Source organism: Cygnus atratus, chromosome 2 (genome assembly GCF_013377495.2).
Source record: "Cygnus atratus isolate AKBS03 ecotype Queensland, Australia chromosome 2, CAtr_DNAZoo_HiC_assembly, whole genome shotgun sequence".
Lineage (NCBI taxonomy): Eukaryota > Metazoa > Chordata > Aves > Anseriformes > Anatidae > Cygnus > Cygnus atratus.
In genome coordinates, this window is record NC_066363.1 from 157,590,548 (window position 1) to 157,606,334 (window position 15,787).

A 15,787-nucleotide genomic window follows, 5' to 3' on the forward strand; every position below is an offset into this window, starting at 1 on the left:
TAATTTTCTTCATAGTGGCTGGTATGGTGCTGTGTTTTGGATTTGGGAGAAAAGTAAAATTGACCCAGACTGGTCAAAGGCATATCCCATGCCATATAGCATTGTGCTGAACTATAAAACTTGGGGAGCTGGCCAGGAGGGCTGCTGATGCTTGGGAACAGTCTGGGCATCAGTTGGTGGGTGGTGAGCAATTGTTTTATTCATCACTTGCTTTGTTTATTCTTTATTATTATTTTTTCCCCTTCCTTCTGTGTCCTATTAAATGTTCTTTATCTCAACCCCTTTACATTTTTCTGATTCTCTCCCTCATCCCACACAATGAATGGCTGTGTGGTGCTTAGCTGCCTGCTGGGTTAAACCACAACACTACTTCATTTAGCTACTTCCGAATGTTACCTATTACCAGAAGAGATACTAGAGAAGAGGAAACAGAAAACACTCATGCACTCATGTTTTCCTCCTTTTTCTCCACAAATAGGGAAAAAAAAACTGTTTAGCCGACATCTGTGATAATGCATTATGGCAGGTGAATTACACAAAGAGTTTATTAAAATCTGAAAGTTAATTAATGAGATCTATTACACATTAGAGATCATTACTCCATCTGAAAAGATTAATTAGAGAGCAGCTTCTGGTGTGTTTTATTCTCCTGGGTGTTTTGCTGACATGTTACATAAGTCATTCAATGTTAAGCAAATAATCCATTGGTCTTGTATTTACTGTGGTTATAATATAATTGCGGCAAGTTTAGCTGTATCAAGGAGATTCTTCTTTTCAACAGATTTCCTCCCAGCCAATGAATAGGTATTTATCTGCCACTTTATCTGGTTTTGTATGTCCCTTAATTAAATACATTTTGATAATAATAATGGACAAAAACATTTTAAACTGTTACTTTCATCTAGCAAAGTAGTTTTTCCCAATAACCTCTGATAAAAGAGCATGTAGCTACATAAATCAGCCTTCTTATTGCACCACTGGCAGTACAGTGTTGTTTGGCCATGGGCAAAGTTGGCTCCCATCAATTCCCAATGCACTGTCAATTGAAACTGCAATCTTCTTCAAAAAGACCAGTCCGATGGTAGGGATGTCCACTGGGACATGTTTATGGGGATAACTCTGAGCACATGACTAGTACACAGTGAGCAATGCCTCTCACCATTATTGCTGACACATGCATGGTGGGTTGACATTTTTCTCTTTGGTTGCATTAATACACCCTAGAGTTCTTCAGGGAAGCCTTTGAGAAAGCAGTTTGTGTTTGCCTTCCCACAATGGCATACTAAATGTGACAATGGGGATGCGCAACTTTCAGATTCATTAGTTTTTGTGTGTGTTATTTGTACTGCCTTTATTCAGAAAAACTCTAGAAGAACATTATTTCCTTCAGTTCAAGCTTGACATTTCGTGTCTTGCCATCACTGAGTACGCTGCTCCTCCTTCCCTTTACGAAACTCCTTTGTGAGCCTTCATCTCACAAACACATTTTCCTATGTCTCTGTCCTCTGCCTCCCTACCTCATCCAGACTGTACACCTTCCTCCTCATCAACCGTGTTCCCTCCTTCACCTCCTCCAGCCTTTTCATGCTGTTATCTTCCTAATTCTGTCCTGCACTTCCAAATTTGCCAGATGTTTTCCATCCAGCAGCACTCCAGGTCAGGAGCTGTTGTCTGCAGGACTCTGAAGTTGTTCGTTTCACATTTATCTTCAATAGCTGATCTCAGGGCTTCTGCTATGAGTGAGGTGAGAGTTTCCTGCAAGTCAGTTTTCTTAATCTGAGGAGCTCTGGAGAAATCAAAATAAGAATCAACAAAGACCAGACCTGTAAGTTATCTTAAACCGGTGCTCAAAGTAAAGAAAAGTTAGAGAAATAAATTAAGGAGCTTATTTTGTCCCTCTTTGCTCATGGTACAAACTCAAGAATGATCTCTGATCTCTTTAGGAGATCAGGAAATGTTTGTTGTTTTTTTTTTGTTTGTTTTTCAGTTGTCTGTCATACAGGATCTTATAGTTCAAAATAATTATGTTCTCTGTAGACCATTTTTTTTCCTATTTTATATTTAAATTTACAGACCCCCTAAAAGCTTTCAACTGGCAATACAGTCCTCTGAAGAGTAAATGTAAGCCGGTTGTAGGCTGGTGCGTTTCTTTTGTCACTTTTCAAGATTTTTTTTTAGACATAATCCACAAGTGCACCCCCTTGCAGCCTTCATGCTACTCAGGAATCCACAGCCCATACTTTAAGTCTTTTCCAGTGGGCTGCACATCTACTGATGAAGACTCTTCTTCTAGGTACGTTAAAGAGTGGAATAATTAATGACAATATTGTTCATGTTATGCAAAAAATGATAATATATATATACTATTTGCCTTGAAATTACAGACTTTTCTTATGCCATTTTTCTTGCAAGGTATCTCACTTTCACCATTCTCATTCTCAGATTTCAGCTGTAATCACTGACAGTAAAAGAAATATAGACCAGGTTTATGCTGCCCTCCAAGGTCCTGCATTGGGTCTCGCTGCCTATTCTGGCAAACTGGCCTGTTTCTCAGAATTGAATTTCCATTTTTCCAAAGGGAGTTCTGACTCTTCCTAATATTTTGTTCTGATTAAGAATGTTGAGAGCAGGATTTATTGCAGGAAAGAAGTTCTAATAAAACATACCAGAAGGGCAGGTGCAGTAATATTTTCTGACTAGGTAAACTTGTGCGGGTCTTACAGTAGTTGATGGCTCCACTTCTTTCATCCCTCACTCCCTTTGTCCTTCCTCTCTGGATATACCTGATGATAATTCTAAATTAAAATCTCAGGCCATGTTGGAAATTAGTGGGAAAAAAAAAAAAAAAAGGAACTCTGGAGTTAATGTGACACTATATACTAGAAATTCTTAACAATCTATAAACTATATCCAAGCAGCAGGACAACTACTCTTCACAAATGCATTGGGTAGAAGCACCGTGGCATGGATGAATGGTTCAAGCCTACATTTTGTCCCAAGACATTTAAGGTGCAGCCAGGACCAGCAATTAATTCCCAAGAGAAGAGTTTTTCCAACTCCCATGGTGAAGATACAGACTCCTTAAACTCAAAAAACTTTGTTGTGCAAAGGATTTAGTGCTTCTTGTTATCCAAAAGATTTGGTACTTCATGAAGGTTTATTTACAAACAACTAGGACTGAAGAAGGAAAATTTAGTTCCAAATACAATTATACAGGCTTTTCCAATGATTGTGGATTATGATCTTTCAGTCTGAACTATCAGATGGATCCCAAAACTCTGAAGCAGTAGATAAAGTACTTTTTCTATCAGATCATTAGGTGAAAAAAAAAAAAAGAAAAGAAAAAAAAAGGGTAACAGTTTGAGACAGTTTTAATATCACCATTTCAACAAGTATGCTTCTATAATACAGCAAGATGTTATTAAAGATCACTTAAAATCACATTTTTTCCATCGCATGGTGGAACGGTGCTGAAGGATATTAGAGTCAGTGATGGCACCTCTAGATTAGAAAGGTCCTTCACGGCAAGTCACTACAGGCTGAAATACTATTCTAGATGCATATTACCAAATTCTGGTTCTGTCATTGTATCTTTTCCTAGGAAAACACTCTTGGCCACTCTAAGACATAGGAAATGGTCTAAGTAGACCTTTGTTCTGATCCAGTGTAGTTGTTTTTATGCTATATTCTTTTTTACTAGCTACCTGTCTGCAGCTTTCTCTGCAGTAGCCTTCGCTCCCTGTGGAAGCTGGGATGCCGCAGGGTGATAGAAGGTGCTCAGGAGGTGGAGAGGCAGGTCCCTTCCGCATATATGAGCTTTCAGTACTTACACTTCAACACATGAGTTTTAATCTAGTTACTGAGCTAAGAAGGCTGACATGTAGTCTTCGAACTACTGAATTTTCTGGTGACAGAGCAATGCTGCATCATGCTGCATGAGCTACATGGCTATCCATGGTAGGACAACATCAAGGGACCACCAGCAGGAACATCATGGTCTGGAGTTTTCCTTCTTTTAGCTCTGGCTACGGAGGCAGGTTCTTGGGCACATGAAGATTTATGGCATGTAGTTTGCAGAACCATCTTTGTGGAAAGCAACATTGCTTCCTCTACATTCAAGAAGGAATAAATTTACCAGAGACTATTATGCTTTTGCTTGAGGGCAGACAGAATCCAACAAGTACTGCTGGATAATATCCCAGAACAGCTCTTGATGCTACTGTGGCATACTAGTCTCTAAGTCCTGCACACAGTCCTGCCTCAATCTATAAACTCTAGCCATGCACTTGTATCTCTGTAAATTGTCTAGTAGTACTTTCAAGCTAAGGAAGGCTTATAAAAACAATTGTTCCACAAATCTAAAAGTCCTCACCACAGAAATACTTGCATAATTTATTACTAGTGTAAATAGGAGCCATAGGTGAAGTAACCCAACTTCTACATAGTTGGCTGTTGTCATCCAGTTGACATTAGAGAAGGGACAGGTAATTAGTTCTCAGGATGTGCCAGACAAACAGGATATAAAGAAAAAATAGTAACACTCCCTGCTCCCTCATATTTTCATATATCTGGCTATAAGTTTCCCTATATCTTTTGTGCTACGCTTAAGTGGTAGCAATTGCATGCTCAGGCAAATCTATGTGAAGAACCATTCAGCCATGCTGAATGGAGAATCTCCCTTTGTTCAGAATTTCATTTCAGGCAAACTTTTATTCCATCCCCCGTCCCTCCCAGATCTCTTTTCTTTTCATTTTGTGAGCCTGAAGAAGGTACACAAAGAGCTAAGGAGAGCCCTGCTCAGTCTGAATGAAGCTCTGTGTAGCTCAAAGGTAGCCAGCAACAATTGGTTCAGGAAAATTTGTGGAAGCACAGAACAATACTGTCCCCAAAGGGTCCCCCTCCCAGGGTCCAGCCACCTGGGACTTAAGAACTGTCTATTCTACAAGACATCTAAATTAAGTAAAATTATTATTATTATTATTATTATTATTTTTGTTAAAAATAACACAAGTTTTCTGGGACAGAGATCCAATTTTCATTCACCTCATGTGGCCAGGCTCTGAATTGGCATAGAAATTATTATTAACAATTAAAACCAGACTTCTGCTTCCTAAAAACACTTTTAAAAATTATATTTTTTAACCTTTCCACCCATCAGTGTGGCAGTTTTTGATTGATCCTAACCACCTTGTAAACCATCAGCTATTCCCAGCCCTTCTTTTCTAAAAACTCCCACTGCTTTATTTGCAATGTAATTTATAAACCTTCCAAATGCACCAACTTTCTTCTTCTTTCTTCTATTCTCCTGTCTTTTTTTCTTCTTCTTTATTTTTTTTTTAATTTTTATTTTTTTTAACTCATAGATGGCACAAAGCATGAATTAGTCATAATCTTCTCATCTCTCACATCTTTACTTATCAAATAGACACACAGCTCTTCCCAAGTGCAATGGTTTGTAAACAGTGCCAATTAGACTTCTGTTCTGCTCCAAGCCTGGGACAGAGCAGAAAGAGAGAGAGCTGTGCTGCATTACAAGTGGGACTTACTAAATTATGCACGCCAAGACTCTATAAAAGCCTTATCAAACAAAGCCAGTGAAGGGAAAGAATAAGAGCTAATTATTAGGCAGCACCAGTAAATCAAAAGAAGCAGTCAAATGTATTTTAAAGTCAGATAATTAAGCCATGGTATAGTAATGGGGGGATTCCTGTCTTCATGTTTAAGATTTTATTAACCTGAGTTTAAAAGGAAAAGGCAGTGTCATATGCACTTTAACTTGATTGTTTCATCTTCTGGTGAAATGAAAAAAAAATCAGCAGAAATATTTGATTTTTTTTATGAGAAAAAGACACACAAAAGACAACATGTCATCTGACAAATTTTAAGCAATTGGTTATGGAAAACATGTTGGGAGAATTAGACAAAATGTTGTTTTCAGTGAGATTCTCTGATCTGAGATGATATTTCTGACACAGGACTGAGGGGACAAAAAAAAAAAAAGAAGCAGTTTGCATATCAGTCAATATATCGAGACAAATCTGCTCCTAAATCACTTAAGCATTTGAAAATATTCCCAAGCAAGCACCAAGGGCTGTAAAAACTTGTAGATAAATGTAGGTATTTTCACTTAATTCATGTATAAGTCTTGTGCCTCCACCCTTTCACTCTGGATCATAAATCCTGCTCATGGGAAACTGGGAAGTCAGGAGAAGACTTAAGCCAGGAAAAAGGGTAAAAGGTATGTATGTTGGCAGCACTGCTCTCTTTTCTCATGTATTTCTGTTCTTTTGTCTTGGAGTCTATCCTACTCTCATACAAGTCTAGGAAAGACTTGTTCACTGAATATCCTATAGATTTGCAGCCTAAGTGTCCTAAAATATTTAGATAGAAACATATATCTTCACCGTTTTCTTTTAAATGGCTTTTTTTTTTCCCTCCTGAGTTTCTGCATTTTCTCAGACAGCAAGTTCTGCCACTCTATAACTATCCATCTGATATCTGCGTGTCAACTGTGGATACTGATGAAACTCCTGAAAGCTATGCATTACAACACAAGCCCGTTGAAAAACACATCTTTAAAAGAAGCACTCAGAGCTTGAGTATGTGTTGCTAACAGTTTTTTTTTTCAAAATCATCAAAGAACGTTTAGCAAATGACTTTCCAGTGTACAAAAAAATATTGTCAGGAGGCATACAAATGACCGGATATTGGCTAGAAATTCTCTAGAGTTGTGTTAAGTTAGCAGTTTAGTATCAAATTAAGTTTATTTTTTCCCTTCTATAAGATATACTCACGCATAGCTGAGAATCTTTAGAAATGTGTACGCATTATGGTATTTGGAATAAAACAAGCTGGGACTCCATTATACTTGTAACACTGAGATTCATATTCATGAATTCTGAAAGGGTACAGAAGGTGGAGGATAACCTGTGATATGAATAAAAATACAAGTGCTATTTTGTTTTCACAGTAACCACGACGGATCTCTAGACATTCTGAAAATGAGAAGCAGTCATAAAGGTGATTTTAACATCTGCTTTGTATGAAATGGAGTTTTAATGATATCCCTTGTAACCTCAAGGAAATATTGTAAAAATGAGGGTGGCTGGGGACTTGCTATGACTGGGGGGTGGTAAGGGGAGATTTCTTATGGTAGGAGAAGTCTTCATCTTTCATTACACATGGATAGCTGGCTATAATAAAAATAATTTTAGATTTCTATCGCTGATAATTAAATTTCATCCTCATATATACTAGCTTCAGGACGCCCCTATACAAATGAATCAAAAAGATTAATCTTTAAATAATAATAATAATAATAATAAAAACCTTTTACTCTACCTAGGAAGACTCATTAGGGAGTCCAATTCTCAGAAAAGAAAAAAAAAAAAAGCTTTCTACAGCTAGAGATCTCTTGTAGTGATTTAAGGAGTTATGCGGAGAATGAAACAGAATTCTAATTTCTTATCCAATTTCTGTCACTGACTTATTGCCAGGTCTGTGGCAAAGCATAACTGCACAAAAGGTGAGGGGTATATGCTGGCATATGTAAATGCAAAACCTCTGTACCATTTCAAGCAGACTTTGGACAAGAACATGCAGAAATCGCTCCTTGCATGACAGACCTGTCCAGACTGCAGAGTGGTGTCTCCCACACATGGCATTCGATTTTTTTGTTGCTTTAAGATAAAAAAAAGTGAATCTTGCCAGCAATGCAAAATGCACTGATGGAAGAACATAGTACCTGAAGATAATTCCTGAGTCATCTTCAGATGCCTTTATTGCTGACAATTCCTTCCCCATACTGATACTTGCAGAGTTTCTGTCATGTTATGACTTTGCTTTCTTTCTGTAATATTCAGGACTCACTTTGTTCCAGAGAAATGACTGAACTTTCTGCATAGGTTTTAATAACACTGTAAGAATAAGCCTAAACTGTGCAAGCTGTAGATGGACATTTTGTGATGTAAACTTACATCTTCATGGCAAAATATGCCTAGTAACTGCATGATATTAACATGTGAGTGCAAATACCAGAATCCAAAACTTGCCCAGTTTCCTGATCTTTCAACCTATATGCCCTAATCTTCGAGACCATGATACTCAAAGTACATACCCTATCCATTGGAGAGTGGAGGAACAGAGAGTAGAGGAGAGTACTCTACAGAGAGTAGAGGAGAGTAGAGGTCCTTTGGGGTTCTGTGACATCCTTAGAAAATTGAGTCTGGGTTGTGTACATACAAGGACCACAGAGAGGTCCAGTGACCTCAGTCTCAGCAGACATTGCAAACTCATTTCTTCTTACCACTGGTGGTTTGTATTACTAAGATCATCACTATGGCCATGCAGCCCACATAGCACAGCCTTGGCTCAAAAATCACATGGGAATATATTATAGACCAGGTTCTCAACACCCTCTACCCTGATGCAGTGCAAGACAAAGTTCCTCATCTCTTCACATAGGAACAATGTCAGAAAAAATCAGTTTTGTTGTCATTGATAAGCTATTAATGGAAATCAGATGTCATTTCAAGTAAATCCCAGTACTATGGTGATCCCACCTGGCCTCCAGTTTCCCCAATATTTGACCTTGGAATAATGTTTGGAAACCTAATTTTACATTTATATGTCTTCTCTTAATATACACACAAAAAATCAAGGACAGTCGCAGCTTCCAGACTATCTGTAGCAGAAAGAGTTTGAAGTTTTCACTGTATTCAAAATTTCATAATAAATGAGCGTTCAAACTGAGCAGCTTAGTTCAATGAGAAAAATGGAAATTAATGAAATCAGGTCACAAACTTTCACATTATATTGCATCTTCCTTTATGCTCACTTTTAATGTTTCTGGGGTGTTGACAGACCCACAAAATTAATGAGGTTGGCAGGTACCTCTGGAGATCATCTTGTCCAACCACCTGCTCAGAACAGGGTCATCCAGAATGGGTTGCTCAGGGCCATGTCTGCTTGTGTTTGAATATCTCCCAGACAGAGACCCCAATACTAGTGTTTAACCACCCTCACAGTAAAAATGTTTTTAGATGTGTTTAAATAAAATTTCTCATATTTCAGTTTGTGCCCATTGACTCTTGTCTTGTCACGTCAAATAAAATCTAAAGATTTTCCAGATTTCCCCCTGCAAAAGCCTGTGTTTGCATGTAAAATGTGAGCAATACGCTAGACTGATGATTCTGACAGTCTGGACTACCACTTTGATGAATTTCCTTTCATTGGACTTTTCCTCTACTTTCTGAGGATTTTTTCTTTTTTCATCTGCAGTTTGTAAAGGAAAAGAACAAGCTTGACTCTGATCCCTGTCTTCCTTTCCTCAAAGCAAGAGTCCAAAAATCTCTTGAGATTAGAGGAACTAAATAGTCTTAAATACAAAAAAAAAACTTACTCTTTCCCAGACAATTTTGACTAAAGGTAAAAGTTCTTTAACGAACAAGACAAATGTTGTAGACAAAGGTAGGGAGAGTTCAATGTAAAGAGAAGGAGGTTATAGCAACAGAAGACACCTGCTGAAGTTCTTTAGGAAAAAAGTTACAGGAATTGCTTCCAGAGGTTTTTATTTATTTATTTATTTAAAATCTGAATCCACTTTATTTGGCACTCCTGAATTTTTCTTTGCCTTCCAACCCCACAAGCAAGATTGTGTCTACACTTTTGTGAGATTTGTACTCCACCCTTAAGCAAAAAGATAAGTTTTATATCCAGATTTTGCATATTGGATCTATTTACATGGCACAAGAACTTCTGTTATTAATAATCTCTCTCTTCCTCCTCTATTCCTCTTCTCCTCTCTCCTCACTCCTACCTTTGTATCAAGCTGCTGAGGAGTCCACATGACAGATTTTTAAAGGTACTGCCTATTAACTATAAACCAATAAAACACACAACCTTTTAAAAGAAAGAGAAAACTACCTCAGTTTTGCTGCTGAACATGGGTTTAACTGCTGTGAAATTACTATTTTAAGCATGCTTAGTCTTTATCTGTACTCTAAGGATAGTTATTGTGAGGAAACTAGGAAAGAAAAAGAGCCATTTCCACAATTAGCTCAAGAACAGGAGGTAGAAGGGAGGAGATTAACTCATTGTCTGGGAAAATTAACATTGCCCATTGACGCAATGGCTTCCCTAAATTTCCCTGGAAGAAGTTATACAGCAGAATTTTGAGTTTGCAGCATTGCTCCAGAGCACATACAAGCAGTTTTATTCACAGTTCATTAGGAAAAAGAAAAAATAAAATAACAATAATAATACAAAAATATTAGAAACACTTCCAGCACAGCAAAGGTTACTTGCCTGGTTGTTTTCCACATAAGTGCAGCCAGAAAAGGAGAAACTCCCGCTTAAATCTTAAATCTTTGCTCTCTTAGCATTACCTCAAGTGGCACATCTCTGGTCTTCCCTGCTGCCCCCACTTTCCTAGAGGGTGAAATCTCATGTATTGGGTTCAATTTTTGTTTTTAAACTTGGAGACCCAAGTGTAAACCATTTTTTAGAGTTCAAGAAAGGGTTGAAATATCCATGTGGTCATAATCCCAGGGAAAATCCTTATGCTGGAAATGATCACTATCACTGCTCAAGCTAAAGAGCAAAGGTGAAGGGTGCTCCACAGAGGGTGAAGCAAGTGCTGTAATCAGCTTTGTTGGGAACTCAGCTTCTGCTCTTTGTGTGTATGCACAACATCTTCCTAAACAGATTTACAGTTTAAAAGAAAATCAGCACTGAGATGGACTACTGTTTGGTATATCTACAGAATATCTATGAGATGGAGCCACCAGCTAGATGAAGGCATCCAAACCTCCATTTCAAAGTGTAAATAACAATTCGGAGCTACAGCAAACAAAAGAGCTACATGTGGGAAAACAATATTCACAGTGCTAGCATACCAATAATGAACCCAGGGAAAATGAAATTAGAGCTAAAGAAAAACCGAAGGGAAATACAGCAGGGAAAAATGTAGACTATAAAAGGGATAGGAGATTGCAGTTAAAATAAAATAGACAGCAATTTAAAAATAGTTTAAAGCTCCTAGAAAGTTGTAGGAAAAAAACATAATGATGGTAGGGAAAAGAATAAAAAATAATATTAAAAAAAAGACATAACACAACGTAGGAGCTGTGAACATAAAATTAATGTATTAAAAGTAACTACATATTTGCACTCTGCATAGAAAGAAGGACCATTTCTATAGTAATATCACATACTTGGAGATTCCTCCCCATAGTATCTCTGCTGAGGACATGGACCAGAAACTGAATTCTGCATGTAATTTTAAGTAGGGTAATGTAGTCTCTTGGCATGGTTTAAAACTTCTCCATCTTCTACAAGGGTATTCTAGGTCCTGAACTACACTGAAGTAGAACACATTGCCTACCCTTCTGCATGGTGCTGAACAAAATTTGTAGTTTTTCAGCAAAGATTAACTGGGCTTGGAAGCTTTAGCAGGTAAGAGCAAGTCTGTGTAACCTAGGGGCTGTGGTGTCATCTGGGATAATGGATTCCTAGCAGCTAGGACAAAGACTGAAATGAGTAATTGCACATTTTAAATATAAATGGTCATTGTGGTAATTATTTGTGTGCTTTCACTCCAGCTTTGTATTTGGTGTTTACTTCTCTGCACAAATTTTAAAAATCAAAACAACCCACACTCCTGTTCAGATGGAGAGGTTGCCATTACTACAGCAAGTCTCCTGGTAGTGCTAATGTAACACATGAACAGTGGAGAGGTGCAGGATTGAAAACACACACCTGTTTTTTGCTTTTCTTCTTTGCTTTCTTCCTTGTTGCAGATGTTCACTTTTATTTGAAAGTACCTACACATGTGCCTTTCAGGAGATCTTAGCTAATTCCAACTAGATTTGTTCTTTTCAAAGCTAGGAAATACTTCTTCTTACTGGATAGAAACTAATTTGTCAAGATGCTTCTTCTCAGGAGACAAATCTGGAAACTTTTCCTGTCCACTTAGTACCTATAAGGACTAAGTATTTAGTATTTAGACCTCAATCCTTATAAGTGGAAGACTGCTGATTTAAGCAGTAGTCTGATATCTTTGGAAGGGAGGAACTCAAGTGCTGAATTCAAATTTCAAGAGAGCCAGAGATCCTTCCATATACTTTCATGCCCTTTTCATAGTTGAGGAGCAGAGAAGACTGATATGTGGTAACAACCACAGCAGACACCCGTTAGATTTATTGCACTTTTGGAAAGATCTGTTGAACGTGAGGCAATAAAATGACATAAACTGATTTTGCAAGACATTTGACATGCTATAACAGGGCAGTTGTTGCAAAAAGTATGAAAGAAATCTAGGAAGACAGTTACGTTGGTCAAGCAATTTTCCAGTAAGAATGCTGCAGGATCAAAGGAAGTCAAGGACTGGAGAACATATAATTTATGTCATGGATTACTGATGGCCTTCCCTGTCATAAACAATAAGCTAACTAAACTTCATCGTCATAGTCTTCCAAGATCATAATTTTATCAGACACCACTGACAGACAACAACCAAAAATGAAATGATTGAAAATTGTGCAGAGAAGTGAACAACGTGGAATATCCAGTCTGTAAAAAACGACAGGTTAGACTGATAAGAAAGAGTCAGAAAACTGTTAAACATACCAAAGCCAAACTCAACATATTCAAACTAATCTGCCCCAGTGATCCCTCTGTTATAGTTCCTATGACCATGTTTCACTGAGTCAGGAGTCCTCTTGCTTTAAATGCTGTCTGTGTCTTCCTTGCATTTGTCACTTTGACAACGATTTAAATTAGATTAAGCATGAATTAATATACAAGAAGTCCAGGAAATCATTAGGTACAAAGTGTTTCTGGTGAACAGGACTAATTTAAAGAACAGCAGTGTACGTGCCAATATAATTAACAAAGTGATGCCATAATGCCAGTTAGTGCTTTCCTCAAGTGAGAATTTTATGTTGTTGCACTTCAGCATGGAAAAACTAATTTACTGTGTGTCTGCAACAAGCAACAATAAAGCTCATATTTGTTTACAAATAAATCTTCTGAGGAAATGAAATGCTTGGGAAATTGCAGGTAATGCTCTTCCATTGTTGAGTGCACATTGAGGACTGTGATTTAGAGATTACCATGGACCTGCAAGAATAGCACTCAGAGTGGAACAAGAGTTAATCAGCTACAACATTAATTGAGGCACGATCTCTGCAGCAGGGCCCAGGAAAGCAGGAGATTGTTAGAAAATACTGAACTGGCATTGCTCCACACTAGTCATAGGTGGTGGTCCATGACAGGGTTCAGGAGATAATGCTGGAAATACAGAGGAAAACATGATTGCATAGATTTCTAGGATTCCATGTATTTCTCACTTAGGCAAATACCCATTTCACTTGAAAATAAGAGGGTTGCAAAGATTTACAAATGAAGCACAGCCTAAACCTGCCACAGCCAAGAGAGACTTCTTTCCCCAGAATTTAAGACCTCCTCTGCTCACTATAAGAGCCAGACTTCGCCCTGTGGTACATGAGGAGAACTGTGTTCACCATAAAGACCAAGTTCTCTAAAACCATTCCTGCTGAGTAGGGAGATGGCAAGAGACAGTCAGAAATGAGAGCTCTGGATACAGTGACTTACTCAGGACTGAGGGGTGGCATTTGTGTGTCTTTGTCATCAACAGTTTCAATCCTCTACAGAAGGCAAGATCCCTATTATTTGAAAAACTGAGCTCCTTTTCAGGGCCAGTAGGCTGTGATGATAGTTGTCATTTCTTTGCAAGGGACACTTTCCCTATATGACATTCATCAGTGACTGGAAGAAAAGAAAGGAAGAGTCCTTGATGCGGGTACTGGGACTCAGCCCTCCTCTTTAGAATTGACATGGCCATTTATGGAGGAAAGTTACACTTCCATTTGGGGATTTTCCTCCCTGTCTCTCTCTCATGCAAACAAATCTTGATTTCTTTGCTGCACAGTGAGGAAATCCCTTCATTTCATGTGGGGATTAGCAAACTTTCTTGGGTCAAACTCATATCTCTCCCTGACAGCTCCAACTTAGACCACCTTATAAGAAGCAGCTTTTTCTCCCTGTCCAGCTTAAATGGGCCAGAGCCACAAATGCACTTTTCTAAACGTCTCCCCTTGTTGCCTGCTAGACCTGTTTTGAGGAATGTCAATCACAATTTTAAAACTTAAATGGTGGGAAACTTACTTCATGGCATTAGTTTTGCCCTGGTGTTCAGATTAGGGTATGTACAATTGAGAAAATCCTAGCAAATCAACTGAAATTCCTTCTTTTATGTTATTAAAAGCAACATCCTAAAAAAAGCACACAAAAACTCCCCAACTTCACACTCAGGTAACATTGTTTTATCATAATAGATACTTCAATCTAAAAATAAAATAAACTGTCTAATCTTTTTGTCCTTTCATCTTTCCTCTGTGATTGGCTTCACATGTTTTCATTCTCAAGATTTTGCATAGCTGTTCTCTGCTCTTGCTTTTCACATTTCGGGCAGCCAGCTGCTTCCCATTTTAATATATCGTCTCATGGATTTTGTTACTGAGATATGGTACTTGCTCTTTTATCTTATGGGCCTTTCTTTACCCAATGGTAATGTCAGTGCCTCAATACTCCAGTGGATTTATGGACAGGCTGCAGATAGCAAGGTTTCCTTGGCAATTAGTGGGCCATGCTCTTTCTGATCTGATTTTTGGAGCAGAAAATCCAGGCCTTAAGGCATCTGAATCACCTTGATAAGGGACATGAAAAGCATCTGGTTCTCTCACAACTTATATGAGCATCCATTTCCTATACACAAAAAACAACTTCTCCAAGGCCACTTGAAGAAACCAAAATATGGTGGCAGTCACCATACTCTGGGATGAACTCAATCTGGATGGAATATTTCTTGAACTGGGCTACTGGCTTGATGGACAGAGGGCTGGCATGTTTCTAAACCTACACATCAGTTAGTCATGGGATAAGCAAACGAATCCTCTGCTGAACACCTGAGCATTCAGAGAAGACTAAAAGTATCTAGAAAGATTAGTACTCAAAACCTTAACTTCTGCAGAATGAATTTCCCAAAAGGAATTTCTGGGTTCAGGAACTTTGAATTTGAGTGGAATGAAAGTATCTAAGATAATCTTAGGCACCCAAACCCCTATTTGGCTCTTGCCTCAAGGCTCAGTGCAACCATTGGTAAAGGCAGGTTGGAAAATTTTCCCCTGATTGACTTGCCCAAGGACACAAAAGTTTGTAGAGGAGAAAAATCCAAATCTCTGAAGTGTGTGCGTCACTTTAACCACTGAGCTAGCCTTCCCACAACCTTTAGTAGGAAATTGAATTTGCACATGCAATGGTTCCTTAAAATAACTGCTGTTTTGCAAGGAGACTCTGAATTCCCTCTTGCAAGGAGTCAGCATCCACTGAATGTCACCTCTCTACTGCTCTCCTGTGGTTCAAATGATTGTGCTATTCCTGGAAGAGGTGTTCTACCATAAAAGCACAGGTCCATATCCTACGGTGTTGAAGACCCTTGTGGAGCAACTCTCTTAATTACTATTTATATTTTGTTCCAAGCATGTAACACAAAGCCATAGATATTTATACCATATGCAAGATAACAGATGGCACATACTGATTCTTCGGTCTATTGTGGCTCCATGAAGCTGCTTTGCCTGTATATTACAATTAATACAGAAATCACTATATTTTAGTAGCTTCATGGTTACAGTGCCAAAACCTATGGTGCTTTCTCAAGGAACTATAAAATACAATTCATCTTATGCCATTATTAAAGCAGATA